Consider the following 16865-nt stretch of genomic DNA (forward strand, 5'->3'; position numbering starts at 1 on the left):
GGTTGGCAGTACTTCATGCATATTGTCACACATCAATGCTGAGAAAGTAACACATCCTTCTCCATGGGGAGAGGACAATGCAAGCTTCATGTTTGGAACCTTACTGGACTCTGCTCTATGTGTCCCTTCCTTTGGCTGATTTTAATCCTATTAATTCATATCCTTTTCCTGTGATGAGCTGTAACTGTGAGTGTAATAGTTTTCAATGAGTTCTATGAGTACTTTTAGAGAATTATCAAACTTGAGAGTGGTTTGGGGAACACTTTGATCTTGTAATTGGTGTCAGAAATGAGGGTGGTCTTAGAGGTGGCACCCTCCAATTGTGTAGTTGGCCCTAATTCCTTGGAATTCTTAATTTTTTTTGTTGTTTATGAATTTCTATATTTTTTAAATGTGTGAAATTCCCATGTTACATTGTAGGATCTGTGGCTTTGAACAAACAGTTTCTTATATGTATAAAACTCCAAGTGAAAGATTCCATCTAGGCATTTATAGAGGGATATCTGGATTGTGTAGACCTTACATTAAAAAAAAAAAAAACTGTAATAATTATGTTGCCCTAGAATCAACAAGACTGGGAAACAGCTTGTCTGGGCATATTCCATACCAGTAGGGCAAAGAAGAAAGAGCTGGGCGCCCAGGGGATATGCAACTACTATGCTTGAGGAATGCCACTGGGAGCTTTCCAGGGTTATCATGACATTTATGTGTGTGTGTGTGTGTGTGTGTGTGTGTGTGTGTGTGTGTATTTGTGTATTCAAATGGCAACTCTACACGAGAGGATCAGCTGTATATCCTAGGACCTGGTTTTAATGAGTAGCTACAGTATATAACTGCAGTGAGAGCAATTCTTGGCAAGACTTGGGCAAGTCATTTAAGCTTTCCTTGACTTAGTTAATTGGGATAGTATCTACCCTGCCAACTTCAACACTGTTGTTGTGAGGCTCAAATGACACAATGTCAAACCAATTTATAAACTGAAAAGTCCCATGTAAAAGTAAGTTACTAATATTCTGTGTCTTTGACGGTGCGTCTCTCATTTGCTTTTCTCACTAGAACCCTAAAACTGCCTCACCCACATGTATTGGAGAAAATTTGTATTGTTCAGTTTCATTCATTTACACTTCTCAGTGGGATTTGATTTGAAGGGAAGAGCTCCTTTAAAGTTTTTAAAGCATCTCCCTAAAGCATTCTGGGAAAAAATGTGACATATGATTAGTACTATGTAATTTTCTTTTAACTCTATATCCCTTTCTTCCAGCATATTACTTCAATGAATTGTGGCTTTTGTCTGCAGTAAAGTTTTATTTAATAAGTTTTATCTCATACCTATATCCAAATATTGTGTTAGATGGCCTAATTCATTTATTAAAGTACATTTATTCCATACATATTTATTAGGTTCTGTCGATATGTGATATACTTTCTGTGAGGCCTCTAGTGAAAGAAAAGAATTGGTCCCTGCTCTCTAGGAGCTTAGAATCTCATGAAAAGAAAACTATTCAGAGAAATACATGGAGATATTTTCCTTAATGGGATATAGACAAAGTGCAGTGAGAGCTTGGAAGGAACAAGTAAAACTTCCCCCAGGTTAACAAGGAGAAAGGTACAGTCTAGGCAGAGGAGACACTATGGGCATGACAAATTCTGGAAACCCCAAGACTGTAATTTTGAAAAAGGAAAGTCTCAGGGGGCAAATAAGGAGAAGGGACAAGAGTAGACAAGGGTAAACAGCAGGCACAATGGCTTTTTGTGCTAAGAAAAGGATTTTTAATTTCATTCTGCATCTATGCAGAGCTGTTGAAGAATTCTGAACCTGATAGTGGTTCCGTCCCAGCCTCTTTGGGTTTTAAAATGCATAATGTGAATCAGTGTCTTATCTGTGAGATCATATTTCTTTTCAATCAAAAAACTGTGTTCACTAATCATCAGGAAAATGCAAATCAAAACCACAATGAGATATCACCTCACACCTGTCATAATGGCCATCACCAAAAAGACAACACATAACAAGTTCTGGCAAGGATGTGGAGAAAAGGGAACCTTAGTGCACTATTGGTGGGAATGTAAATTAGTACAGCTGCTATGGAAAACAGTATGGAGGTTCCTCAAAAAATTTAAAATAGAACTACCGTACGATCTGCAATTCCACTTCTGGGTATTTATCTGAAGAAAACAAAAACAGTAATTCACAAAGATATTTGCACCCGTATGTTCATTGCTGCATTATTCACAATAGCCAAGCTATGGAGGCAACCTAAGTGGGCATTGATAGATGAATGATTAAAGAATATTACTCAGCCATAAAAGAAAGAATGAAATCTTCCCGTTCGTGATAACATAGATGGACCTAGATGGTATTATGCTAAGTGAAATAAGTTAGACAGAGGAAGACAAATACCATATCATTTCATTTATATGTGGAATCTAAAAAACAAAACAAATGAACAAACATAACAAAACAGAGCCATAAATAAAGAGAACAGATTGGTGGTTGCCAGATGGGAAGGGAGTGGGCAGTGGAAGGGTGGGTGAAATCGGTGAAGGGGATCAAAAGGTACAAACTTCCAGTTATCAAGTAAGTCATGAGGATCTAATGTACAACATAGTGACTATAGTTAATAATACTGTATTGCATATTTGAAAGTTGCTAGAAGAGTGAATCTTAAATGTTCTTACCACAAAAAAGAAATGGTAATTATTTACAGTGATGGAAGTGTTAACTAACCCTACTATGGTAAGCATTTGGCAATATGTAAGTGTATCAAATCAAAATTATATACCTTAAACCTACCCAATGTCATATGTCAATTATATCTAAATAAAGTTGGGAAAAATAATTTATCTTAAAAATTCTTGTGAATTTGACATTCTATACCATAGGATAATTAGCAATGATATTTTGATTGTTTACCAGAAAGTAAAATTGAGGTTCCAGGAAAATGTGTTCTGTTTCTCTTATGCCTTAAGACACCCCCATCCGCCACCCCAACACACACACACACACACTCTCACACAAACACAAACACTGACTTCTGCCTCAGAGGTTACTTGCTGTTCAGTTTGCACAGCACAGACCTGCTTCTTGGCTATGCACTTGGCCTAAAGGCCTCCTCCAAGGTGGCTTTGTCCTCCTGTTACTCTGACCATGGTAAGGCTTTTCTCATCTATCCATTAACTTTCTTTTATAATTGCCTCATCACACTTCTTTTCTTTGTATTCAAAGCTCTGGCCACTGATCACCATCTGTATGAAAAGAGCCTCATTTTTCCATTATTATACACACAGTCCAGTCCCTTTATTCTTTTTTTTCTTTCAGCATATACTTTCACTCCCCCTCACCCTTTTTCTCACTCTTATTGTCTATTCTTTTATCATAGTTCCTTTTTGCCTGACAGCACCTCATAAAATTCACTGGTGTTAAATCCTTTGATGATTCTTCAAGTGCTTTCTCTGCCCAAATTGTATGACCTTTTTGTTTTAGGTTAGTTTTACATTTTCACTGGATTCAAAGTCTAGTGAATTTTGCACATTGCTTTTCTAGTGCTCTGTGTTTTTCCTGCCCATTTTAATTGCTTGATTACTGAACAAATCTTCTTCAATTAAACCTTTCTAAATTCATCTGGCATGTGCCTTTGGTGGAAGAGAAGGTGAGCATTGCTAGAGGTTAGATGATTAGAAACTGCTGATAGCAATAATGATAAAGTGGGAGAAATACACCACATTTAAATTTTATGTTTTCTTGGGTTTCCTAGATTCTATTTTATCCAACATAAATAAAGAGTTCTCTAATATTATCAAGGTTTGCACTGATTTGGCTTCTTGGGATGTTTGGTTGGTTGGTTGTTCGTTCTTCATTAATTTAAAAAATCTGGATAATAAATCCACAGAACTGGATTTATTTTTTTAATGTGACCTAGGACAAATTACTTAACTCCTCTGCGTCTTAGTTTTCTCATGATATTTGGAGAGGACTAAATCACAGGCAGTGTACAAAGCACCAGGTTTATTGCTTGGAATATCTTAAGTGTTCAATAATTATTAGTTTCTTTATGTTTTCTTTTTCAATGAGATTATTATTTTTTTAATGTAAAACATTTAGATTTTAAGAATTCACTTTCATCTCTATCTTCAAATTACTTTCATAGATAGCTTTATGATTATGCTAATAATATTAATCTTCTTAAATGACTGACTAGAGAAAAACACAGGATTTTAAAATTAATTTTGAATCTGTTAGGTTTTTTTTTAAACACATAGCTATCAAAGACCCAGATGTGCACCATATGAGTTGATGAAAATGTACATAGGAAGTTGTGATAAAAGCTTTTCTTTTTAGTCTTAATCATATCTTAAATTCAAGGTTACTTTTGTACAGCTGGTATATATTAAATATAATATTTTGATTCATATACAAATGGTTGGTCTAAGTATGGAAAAGTTGAACAGAAAATTGGGAACATTTCCTCCTGGGACATGGACATGGTAAAATTGGAATGGTATCATCGTATTTCTAGAGCATCTCTTCAATATGAACAGGATATCACAATTAGAGACAAATATTTTGGTGACTATATTTTGCCCTAAATGTAGACTTTTGTTCATCTACAGTCTCTTTTCAAGCAAACAAATAAAAATTCTATAGTATATATCTATACAAGTGCCATTGGAAGAATTGCATTTCTTTAAAAATATTTGAAGTGATAGAAGTTAAGAAGAACCATCACCTGAGGAAAAAAAATGTAAATTAGTAAAAAGAGATCAAGGGAAGGTATTATGGCAGACACTATTAGATCCATATCTATCAGCCATTCCTCTGTCTCTCTGCTAACAGAACCCTAATTTGTCTGGGTTGACAATGGACTCCATCCCAAGTGATGAAATACGATTGTTTCAGGGAAGCTGATCATTAGAATTTTGCCCTCTTTCCCAGCTGTTCTTGAGCCAGTGATGCAACAGTTCAGAGCTGTGAGACATGAGGGGAAGTCTGCTGGGGAGCTTTGGCAAAGTTTTTCTTTCTTATAAAAAGACATAGGAGAGAACATGCTGGAACTGCCCTGTTCCTCTCTTTCTTGCTGTGAACAGGAATTTAAGTCAACTTGCAAGCATAAGGTCACAAGCATAAGGAGAAGAATCAACACACCAAGGATGATAGAACAAAAAATTAAAATAATCTAGTCACTTGTAACATGTTTAAGCTGCTAGACCAACCCTGGAAGTATGCATCTTCAGAGTTTGTTTTTTATTTATTTTTTGTTTAAGGCACAATAAATGTCCATATGTTGATTAAATATGCTATTACTTAAAGGCAAAAGAATTCCTAAATGGCACAAGGGTTTTCTTTTTGTTTGGGGGTTTGTAACTATAGTTGTTGCTGTTACTGTTATTGGAAGCAACCCACACAGTCATCAAAAAATGCATGAGTAAGAAATTGTAGTATATATCTTCAATAGAATACTGCTCAGCAATGAAAAGGAATGAACTATTGACACACATAACATGGATGAACCTCAAAATCTTTATTCTAGTGAAAGAAAACAGACACAAAACACTATTATATGAGTCAGCTCATATGAAGTTCTAGAACAGGAAAATCTAACCTAACTAACCTATTACCTATTTAGGCATGAAGAAATAGGCATAACTGTGTTTAATAAAAGAATGAGGATTTTTTTTTCTTAAATACTATTCACGAACATAAACAAATAGACTGTTTCATGCTATGACTTTGTTATTAATACAATCCATTGTCTTCCCTTTTAATTCTTGGCTTTCTTTGTCAGTTCTACATATTTACTTTTTAAAAACGTTTTGTTTTGAGATAATTACATAGTTACAGGAAGATTTTAAAATATTACAGAGAGGTTCTGTGTTCTCTTCACCCAGTTTCCCCCAATGGTTACATCTTATATAACTATAGTGTAACATTAAAACTAGGAAACGGACATTGGTACAATGTATGTGTATAGTTCTATGACATTTTATCACATATATATTTGTGTAACCACCACAGCAATCAAGATACAGTACTGTTCCATCACAGTGATCTCTCGTGCTACCCCTCTATAATCACAACCATGCCCCTCACCCCATGATCCCTAAGCCCTGTTAACTACTAATCTGTTTTCCATTTCTATAATTTGATTATTCTGAGAGTGTTACATAAATGGAATCATACACTATGTGACTCTTTTTCACTCAGCAAAATGCCCTTGATCTATCCAAGTTGTGTACATCAATAGTTCTTCCTTTTAATTCCATGCATCCCATGGTATCGATGTAACAGTTTGTTTAGCCATTCAGTTATTGATGGATATTTTGATTGTTCCAAGTTTGGGGATATTACAAATAAAGCTGCTATAAACATTCTTGTACAGGTTTTTGGTGGACCTAAATTTTCATTTTTCTGGGATAAATGCCCAGTAGTGCAATTGCTGGGTTGTATGACAAGTTTATGTTTACTTTTTTAAGAAACTATTTTCCAGGGTGGCTGTACCATTTTACATTCCCACCAGCAATGTTTGAGAAATCCAGTTTCTTCACATCCTTGCCAGCATTTGACATTGCCACTATTTTTAAAATTTTTATCAGTCCTAAAAGGTGTGTAATAGCCATCTACAGATATAAATGTTAAACATCTTTTCATGTGCTTATTTGTCATTTGTATATCCTCTCTGATAATTGTCTCCTCATGTCTTTTGTTAGTTTTCTAGTTGAATTGTTGCTTGCTTTCTTCCTTTGTTTCTTTTTGTATTTCTTTCTTTTCCCCTTCCTTCCTTCTTTCCTTCCTTCCTTCCTCCCTCCCTCCCTTTCTTTTTTTTGCTTTTAAGTTTTGAGGATAGTTTATATGCTCTAGATACAAATCTCTTTTCAGATATGTGGTTGCCAATACTTCCTCCCAGTTTATAGCTTATCTTTTCATGCCTTTCTAACAGGTTTTTTGAAGAACAAAGGTTTTCTTTAAGTTTTGAGGAAGTCCAATTTACACATTTATTTTTAGTATAATAAGCTATCATTTTGGTTTATGTGGGTGATTCTGTCCAAGAAATAGCTCGCTTCCATTTTTGAGGTATTCTTCAAATGTCTACCTAGTAAATAAATATCTCTTTGGATCCATCTCCTAGAGATAAAAACAAAAATAAACACATGGGGCCTAATTAAACTTAAAAGCTTTTGCATATGAAAGGAAACTATAAACAAAATGAAATAACAACCTACAGAATGGGAGAAAATATTTGCAAACAATGGGACTGACCAGGGCTTAAGCTCCAAAATATACAGACAGCTCATATAGCTCAATACAACAACGCAAATCAAAAAGACAAACAACCCAATCAAAAAATGGGCAGAAAACCTAAATAGATATTTCTCCAAAGAAGATATACAAATGGCCAACAAGCACATGAAAAGATGCTCACCATCCCTAATTATTAGAGAAATGCAAGCCAAAGCTACAATGAGGTATGACCTCGCACCAGTCAGAATGGCCATCATCAAAATATCTACAAATAATAAATGCTGGAGAGGATGTGGAGAAAAGGGAACCTTCCTACATACTTGGTGGGGATGTAAATTGGTACAGCCACTATGGAGAAGAGTATGGGGGTTCCTTAAAATCTAAAAATAGATGTACCATATGATCCAGCAATCCCATTCCTGGGCATATCTGCAGAAAACCATAATTTGAAAAGATACATGCAGCCCATTGTTCATTACAACACTATTTACCACAGCCAAGACATGGGAGCAACCTAAACGTCAATCAACAGATGAATGATACAGAAGATATGGTACATATATACAATGGAATGTTACTCATCCATAAAAAAGAATGAAATAATACCATTTGCAGCAACATGGATGGACCTAGAGATTATTATGCTAAGTGAAATAAGCCAGACAAAAACAAATATCGGGCTTCCCTGGTGGCGCAGTGGTTGAGAGTCTGCCTGCCAATGCAGGGCACACGGGTTCGTGCCCCGGTCTGGGAAGATCCCACATGCTGCAGAGCAACTAGGCCCGTGAGCCACAGTTACTGAGCCTGCGCATCTGGAGCCTGTGGTCCGCAACAGGAGAGGCTGCGATAGTGAGAGGCCCGTGCACCGCGATGAAGGGTGGTCCCCGCTTGCCGCAACTAGAGAAAGCCTTCGCACGGAAACGAAGACCCAACACAGCCATAAATAAATAAATAAACAAATACTTAAAAAAAAAAAATCATACGATATCACTTATATATGGAATCTAAAAAAGAAAAAGAATGATAACAAATGAACTTATATACAAAACATATAAAAAACAAGACATAGAAAACAAACTTATGGTTACCAAAGGGGAAGCGGGGGAGGGATAAATTAGGAGTTTGGGATTAACATGTACACACTGCTATGTATAAAATAGATAACCAGCAAGGACCTACTATATAGCACAGGGAACTATACTCAATATTTTGTAATAACCTATAAGGGAAAAAAATCTGAAAAAGAATGGATAGATATATATATATAACTGAATCACTCTGCTGTACCCCTGAAACTAACACAACATTGTAAATCAACTGTACTTCGATTAAAAAAAAAAAGAAACCAAAAACAAAATTTAAACCTATCCTAAGAAAGGCCAATCTAATAAGTAACCGGGTTACTTTAAATAAGTGTTACCAAAGTTAGCTGTGTTATCATTTAAACATCAATAAACACCCATAAATTTATTACCTTTCACGAAAGTCAGAAATCTACCAAAACCAGAATCAATAATCAAAAACTGAAAATAGAAAAATTTAGTTTATAGAAAATGTCAGAATACACAGAAGAAAAATGAAAATGTATTAGTAATATACTTATGTGATTTTAAAATTTGCAACATAAAATCAATTAATACTTTTTCAGTGCATTTATTATGCCTATTATATGTTAATCTCAAATCTCTCTAATTGAGGTGAACCATTTTTCGTGGTGATTATTTTTTGTTTCTATCATTATTATTCAAAAAAGAATATTCAGGATTTAATATGTTCAGTCATCTCTCTTTTTACATGTTTTTCTCAGTTTGTATTTTAGAAATCTAAGTCTACACAGTCATCCCTCAATATAGTACCCAGGGAAGTTTGGTTCCAGGATGCAGCAGATACCAAAATCCAAGGATGCTCAAGTCACTTATATAAAGTAGCATAGTACAGTCAGCCCACCATACGCGCAGGTTGGGAGGGCTGACTGTAGTTGGCAAAATAATAGTGTCACCTATTCTGTTTAATGGTTATGAATGGTAAAGACAGGATTTGTGTAAAACACTTTTTTATTGGCCATGCTGAATGGCTTGTGGGATTTTAGTTCCCCAACAGGGATTGAACCCGGGCCCTTGCAGTGAGAGGGAGGAGTCCTAACCACTGGACTGCCGGGGAATTCCCTAAAACACTTTTAACTGAGGCGGCCCCACCAAATCTCCACTCAGATCATGCATCTTACAAGCCCCTTAGATTTCATCTTATGTTTAGCAACTAACTTATATGTGGAGAAGCAAATGTACCTGATTGTTCTGTATATCCACCTCAAGATGATTTCCTCTTGCCAATGAGTACCTTAGGAAAAGCACTGCTTTAGAATGAGCAAGGTAAGGAAACTTAAGCACCTACTGCAAAGGTCTGCAGCCCAGAATATTTTCAGGGAAGCACATCTTGAGGTTCTGCCGTAGGAAAGAACTGGACTAGTAGGCCTGTTCCAACAAATGTGCTCAGTGTTCGTCTTCTCTTCCAGCTGAGTCAGCTCTTGACATTAGAAGCATCTTTGATGATTCCTCGTCAAAGATGAGGTATCGAATCCTTGATGAACTTGATTATGGTGGAATTAAGGACTTCCCTCAAATAATCAGTGTAAAGTTAAGGATGGTTGCTAAGCAAGGCAACCAAAGTATGTATTCTATGCTATATCCAAAGCCAACAATGAAGAAGCAATGCAAAAAGCAAGATCACCTAAGGGGAGTCTGACTCCAGACTTTATTTTAGAGGGATGAAGAGTTAGCTCCAGGATAAACCTCTAGGAAGAAGTAAACCTTTAGGAAACTGACAGGAGGGAGTCTAGGTTTGCCTGGGGGAAGCAAGAAGCATATATTTCCAAGAAATAAGTATGTTCAGCTTCAGTTTAGGCTACAAATGTCAAGAGGTAAATTGTTCAACATGCAATCAAGAAATGCACTGAAGACATTTATTCATTGAAATGCAAGAATTTTTGGAAAGAACTTGGGAAGCCAGCCACCTCTGGACTCTATTTCCTGACTATTCTTAATAAAAAGTCTCCAAGAAATATCACTTTGTTACAAAAATCCAAATCCAAATTCCTTCCTTGGGAAGAATCTTGGATTAGGTGACCTCTAAGTCCTTATCTAACCTAAAGATTATGATTCTAAGATGTTAATATTGACAGACAAATAATGTAGACTCAATAAATATTTGCTGAAATGAACTGAGTTGAATTCAGGAAGTAAAAGGGTCTATATTTTATGACCACAGTTTATCTAATTCTCACAAACAGCTGTATGAACTTCCTTTTCTTTGAAAGTCTTACATTTGCTCACCACATTTCCCTGCTAAAATCTGTGAGGTAGAGCTCATCTTACTAACCCTATTTTAGAGGTCAAGTTGCCTTCGATGGTTCATTTTCGTGTCTTTTCCTCAGTATTATGTCCCAACATAGAGTTTTCATATCTCTTATCTGAAAATAAATTACCTGAATTTGATTCCATATGGGATCATAGACTAATGGGCATGGACTTTTTGCTTAATGGATACTCGATTTTTTTCTAGCAAAGATTCTTTATGATTTATGATCCTTAATGACCTAGTTATTTGAAAAAAACATGGATGGTATCAAGGAGTTTTCTTCAATTGGTTAAAATATCATACATTTCTTTCACCAGTTCAGACATCTTTGTCTTTGATCCTGATTCACAGAATTTAGTGAAGAGGTGGAAAAGAGAATTGTTATAGAAGATGAATCAACAACATGATGGACAAAGGATCATAGAAGTAATGAAAAGATATTTTAACTTCAAAAAATAAGTCAGAAAATGTGAGAATCTTTGGATAAGGAAATGAAATCTTGCTTTAGCAGAAAATTATCTGTCTAATACTTATGATATATTCTTATGGGAGGAACTATATGTATTTATGATCATGAACACAATGATAATATTCTGTTTAATAGTTTCCTGAAGTAAACTCAACAATGTACTTGATGTTCATGGTTATTATCAACATAACTAAATAGTATACCCACACTGCATATTCCTATGTTATGAACATTATTTAATGTACGTATTTTATCAACATTTAAATCCATAAGACAATCTAGATATAATCAAAAATTGATTATATAAAAAATATTATAAAAACCCAAAATTGACTTTTATGGTTTTTAATGACTTAAACTTTTTGAGAAATCAACTGAGCATAAAATTGTTATTTGAGGTTTTTATAATATGAAGAGAAAAGGCATAATTATTAACAGATTAGGCAATCTATTTGTTTTAGCATGTTTATTGTAATTTGATAAAAACATGCTTATTGACTTGCTAATTTTTGCTAAACTAATTTAAAACTCGCATTGACCTCTACTCAACTGCTGTAACTGTGCTATAACCTAATTAGGAAAACCTCAAGAGACAATCAGTGTTTCTTATGATCAAATATGAAGTGAGAATCTAGTCTTAACTTTATCAGTTCACAGTTTGTTTTTATTCATTTACCTGGAATAAGACTGAAAGTACTTTAACATTTATGCTGTTCACTATAATCAAAGCTTAAAAGGTCTTTTACCTGTGTGATTTTTTGATTGGCATGTACAGATGTCCCTCAGTCCCTGAGAGGGATTGATTTCAGGACCACTTGCACATACCAGGATCCAAGGGTGCTCAAGTTCCTTATATAAAATGGTGTAATATTAGCATATAACCTACGCAATTCTCTAATATACTTTAAATCATCTCTATATTTCTTAATACAACGTAAATGCTATGTAAATAGTTGTAAATACAGTGTAAATGCTATGTAAATAGTTGAGAGGCAAGTTCAAGTTTTGCTTTTTGAAACTTTCTGGAGTTTTTTTTCAAATATTTTCAATCCACGGTTGGTTGAAGCTGAGGATGTGGAACCCAAGGTTACTTATGAAGAGCCAACTGTATAGGAAGATACCAAGTTAAAATAGATTACGTTGTAAGTGAGTTGTATAAAACTTGGAATGCATTTTCTCAGAAACAGTGTTGTAAATGGTGTTCAGATACCCTGCTAATTCATGAAAGATACTTATCATATGTGGATATGCTGTTTATTTGTATTAACAAAATGTAAAATACTACTTTATATCTCTCTTCAGTAAATAAAGTACAAAGGAAAATTGAAATGTAATTTTATATTTATGTCCTGTGTTTGAGATAAATCCAGTTTTCTTAGAGAATGTTGATTGGGGGAACTAAATTTGTAGCAATTCTAAAAAGTACTTTAGGGCACTGTCTTTTCAAACATAATTTTTTAAATAGTTATTTAATAAATTATTTTTCCCAATTATAAAGTAATAAATCTTCATTGCAGAGGATTTGAAAATATGAAAAATAGAAAGGAAAAAAATCACCTGATATTCTATTATTTAAATATAACCTTTCTTATCTTGTTTATATTAGCCATCTATTACTGTGTAACAAATTCCCCCCCCCAAAAAAACTTAACAGTTTTATGTCAACAAACTTTTTTTAGCTCCTAGTTTTTGAAGGTCAGGAATCCAGGAGTGGTTGAACCGAGTGGTTCTTGTTCAGTTTCACTCATGAGGTTGTAATCAAGCTGTTGGCCAGGGTTGCAGTCATTTCAAGAAGTCCTAATTGGGAAAGAAAAATCTGCTTCCAAGTTCACTCTCATGGTTCTTGGCAGGCCTCACTTCATCCCTGGCTGTTGGCCGAAGACAGCACTTGCTCACCATATAGGCCTCTCCACAGGGCTGCTGGCAGCATGGCAGCTTGCCTGAGCAAGTGACCTAAGGGACAGATCCAGAGCCCTAGACAGAAGTCACATAGTCTTTTATAACCCAAGCTCAACTGTGACATACCATCACTTACACCAAATAGATGGAGCCTGAAACAATGCGGGAGGGGACTACACAGGAGTGTGACTCTCGGGAGGGGAGGGATCATTGCGGGCCAGCCTAGAGGGCAGTACCAAAATGGTATGTTTCTTTCTGGCCTTTTTTTGTATTTTTATATACTATTGTTCCACCAAATGATATAACTAAAACATTTTATGTGTTGTTAAAACATCTCATAATATTGTTTTAGTGGTTAGACTACATTATATATTGTTGACTTTTTGTATTGTTTCCAAATATGCACTATTGTAAATAATTCTATGATAAACAGCTTTTGCATGAAGCTTTTCCATCTGTATTTCAGATCATTTCTTTTGGATTGCTGTCTAGCTATGGGACTAGTTTAAAAAGCCTCAACACAAGTTGCCAAATTGCTTTCCAATTGGATTGTATTGATTTAACTCACAGAGGGGTATAACAGTGTCTGTTTCACTGCTCCTTTATATGGGGACTTTAAAGGTTTTCGAAGCTAATAGTACTAGTTTTTTTCTATTTTCATGTTAATTTCCCTGTTCTTTGATTTCTTATATCACTAGTTCTGCTTTTAAGCATGTTACCATGATTGTGTGTGTGTGTGTGTATGTATGTGCACTTGTGTGTTTTCTTGGAAGAGAGGGAGAAAGAAAAAAAAGATAGAGACAGAATTAGTGAGAAATGTTTTCCTGAGTTAAAATGAAAAAGAATCAGAAATATGTGGGTGGAGGGAAGAACTTAGAGAGGAGGTAGTATATAACTGGGAAAGTATTGGCTAATACTATATTTAATGAGGTGAGAGTTGTGTTAAAAAAGAGGCACATAAGGAAACCAGCATGCACCTTGATGAGGCAGAAAATGGTGATTGGTGGGGGAAACAGATTTCCCCCACCAATCAGCAATTTCCTATGCCTGTCCCCAGGGAACCATATTGGCCCAGGATCAGGTGCTTTCCTCACTTCAGAGTTAGAGGCTGATAAGAGAGGTAAACATGTGAATCCCTTCTAAACTCCAAATATTTATGTTCTCTTACTTTCTTTTCAGTTCTTTTTACTTTCTTTTGCTTTTTCTTTCTTTTCTATTATAAAACTCTTTTCCTGGAGTGAAATCATGACAAATTAGAAGTAGTCTTTCCATAAAAGTGCATTCTGTATTTAAGAGTACTATGAGATAATTCAAGGGATTGCCTGATACCTCGTCACAATTGTTAAACCCTCCATTGTCTTTGATTAAACCATGTTTTTACCACAGCTTTGCAATTTTATCCAAAAATTATGTTTTCTGAAGCTGCTATTTGATTATAAATTCTTGATTAAAAGATATATTTATTTCTTAAGTTTTCATCACAAACAAAAAAATAGCCTTAAGAAGTATTTTCCCTGGTTTCATTGTATCCTGTATATACCTCTGTCTTATGCTGTATTGAAATTTATGTTTTATTGAAATAAACTTTTATATATCTTATATCTCTTACTAGAATATAAGCTCTGGGGAGAGACCTAATCTCATATATCTTTAGATCTCAGAATACCTACCACAGTGCTTAGTATGTAAATATTTGTTGAGCCATTAAACAGTACAGTTGGGAATTTGAATACAAGGTTGAATATACTTTTATATCTGTCTGGTAAGTTCTTTCATATAAAAATAATGAAAATCTTTGGTTATTACTTTACTATTTTAACCAAATGATTGGGTAGCAAAGTAGACTTAAAATTTGCTGAAAGTGATACACAGCTAAAAATATATCTGACAACGTCTGACAGAATATACTTAACATCTAAAATATATTTGTCTGGGGCATTCATTCATTCATCCATTCCAAAAAAGATTATTAGCTATCTCATACTTGCTAGACATATTTGCTATGTCAGACTATAGAATTTAAGATTAAATTCCATTAGCTATAGAGAAGCTTGGCATAATTCTAAGTGACGTGTTTTAGGTATTTTTTTTGTTTTGTTTTTTTTCTTATAGTTTTTTTTAACATCTTTATTGGAGTATAATTGCTTTACAATGGTGTGTTAGTTTCTGCTGTATAACAAAGTGAATCAGCTGTACATATACATATTAGGTATGTTTTAGAAAGAAGTGAGGAGGATGAACTGAAAGCAGGAAGGTGGTGATGAGAAAGTTATAAAGAATGACCAGGTAAGAAATGGGGATCGATGGAAGAGGACAATGGAAGATTAAATAGGTAACAGTGAACAAAACCTAACGCTGCTTGGATATAAGAAGATGGAGGAGGTGGCATCTTCTGGCTTTGGGAACTGGGTGGATTAAGGTGTCATTAACCATTAATCAGACGGCATAAGGAGTAGCTGGCCAAGGAGTGAAGAGGGCAAGTTGGTAGCTTTTCACAATTCAGATGGTGCTATCATTAAGCAATTGAATAAACGTAGAGCTTAGAAGAGAAACATCTATGGGGAATTTTGGAAGTTGTTATTGTGAGGGTGGTAACAAAGATCACAGCAGAGGGAAGAAAATGAAGGAGGAAAAGGAGTGGGAGATACAGAAGGAGAACCCAAAGGAGGAGCAGAAGGGGAAGGAGGAGAGAACAAATGAACTTTTATATGATTTGTGACAATTAACCACTTCAGTACATTGTTTGGGTAAGCTATGATGGTTATTGGAGCCATGTAGTTGTTAAACTAAATAAAAATCTACAGTGATGCAGGATCTTGATATAGTTTTTTTTTGCCCATAGCTTAAACAAAATCAAGGTTATATTTTGTCTCATAGCCTTTATTTCTTAAGAATGTAGTGAAGGCCCCCTAGGAGTGGTTTTTGCTCCCCTAGGAGTTCCTGAAGATTATTAACCCTGAAAAACATCATAAACTGTGGTTTGTGTTAGCACTTACTGCCATCAGTTTTTCTATGATGAACACTTGCAATCAACAGTGATGAACCTCTTTACATTATTGAAGAAATCTTATAGACTCTGACTTTCAAGAGAAACAAGTCATCAGACTTTTTTTCTCCTGTGTATTACAGTGGACATGACATGACAGCTAACCATCTGTAATACTGTACTGATATCCAAAGAAAGGTACCACTGAGCCATGTCAGTTTTCATGGATATGAAGAAAACATAAAAAGATGGGGGTGTGTGACAAAAATGTCTTTTGTGGAGTAAAGAAGGAGGGTCATTGAATGTTTAGAAACATGAAATAGTTAAATAATAATCAGAGTTTTATTAACTAGCTGTTTGATCCTGCTTTTACCTCTGGACCTTTGCTTTATGATTTTTAAAATGAAGAGAGTGTACTAGAATATCTTGAAGTTTTCTTCAGCTCTAAAATTTCACAGTAACTCAGAGACATACAAACTCTAAGGCTAATTTAATTGTAGAAACATCAACAAGCAAAGGGCCCTTGCACCCGGCAATTCAACATATTTGAATCAATGTGGCAGGAAGTAAATATCAGGGATTGGGCAATTTAACTAATGCTTATTCTTACAGAGACAGAATATGTCTCAGAAAAAATCTGGGTTCTATTAATTGAAGCATATGAAATTTTCATTTGTGTGGGTCAAATTTGGTCAAATATAGACAATTTAGTATGATTCAGCTTCATACTATTATTTCTAGTGAAGTATATTTACATTTTGTTTTAAATTCTTTTCTGGAAAATAGAAATTTGGTAATCAAATCCCTAACATGGAAAGGGGTGCAGTATTATAGATACTGAGATATTTGAAGAGACTTAAAAAAATAGATGTAATATAAATATGTGTCATTGGAGTGTTGTGGGAAAAAGAGTTTTCATT

This window comes from Balaenoptera physalus, assembly GCF_965194825.1.
Source record: "Balaenoptera physalus genome assembly, chromosome: 8".
NCBI lineage: Eukaryota > Metazoa > Chordata > Mammalia > Artiodactyla > Balaenopteridae > Balaenoptera > Balaenoptera physalus.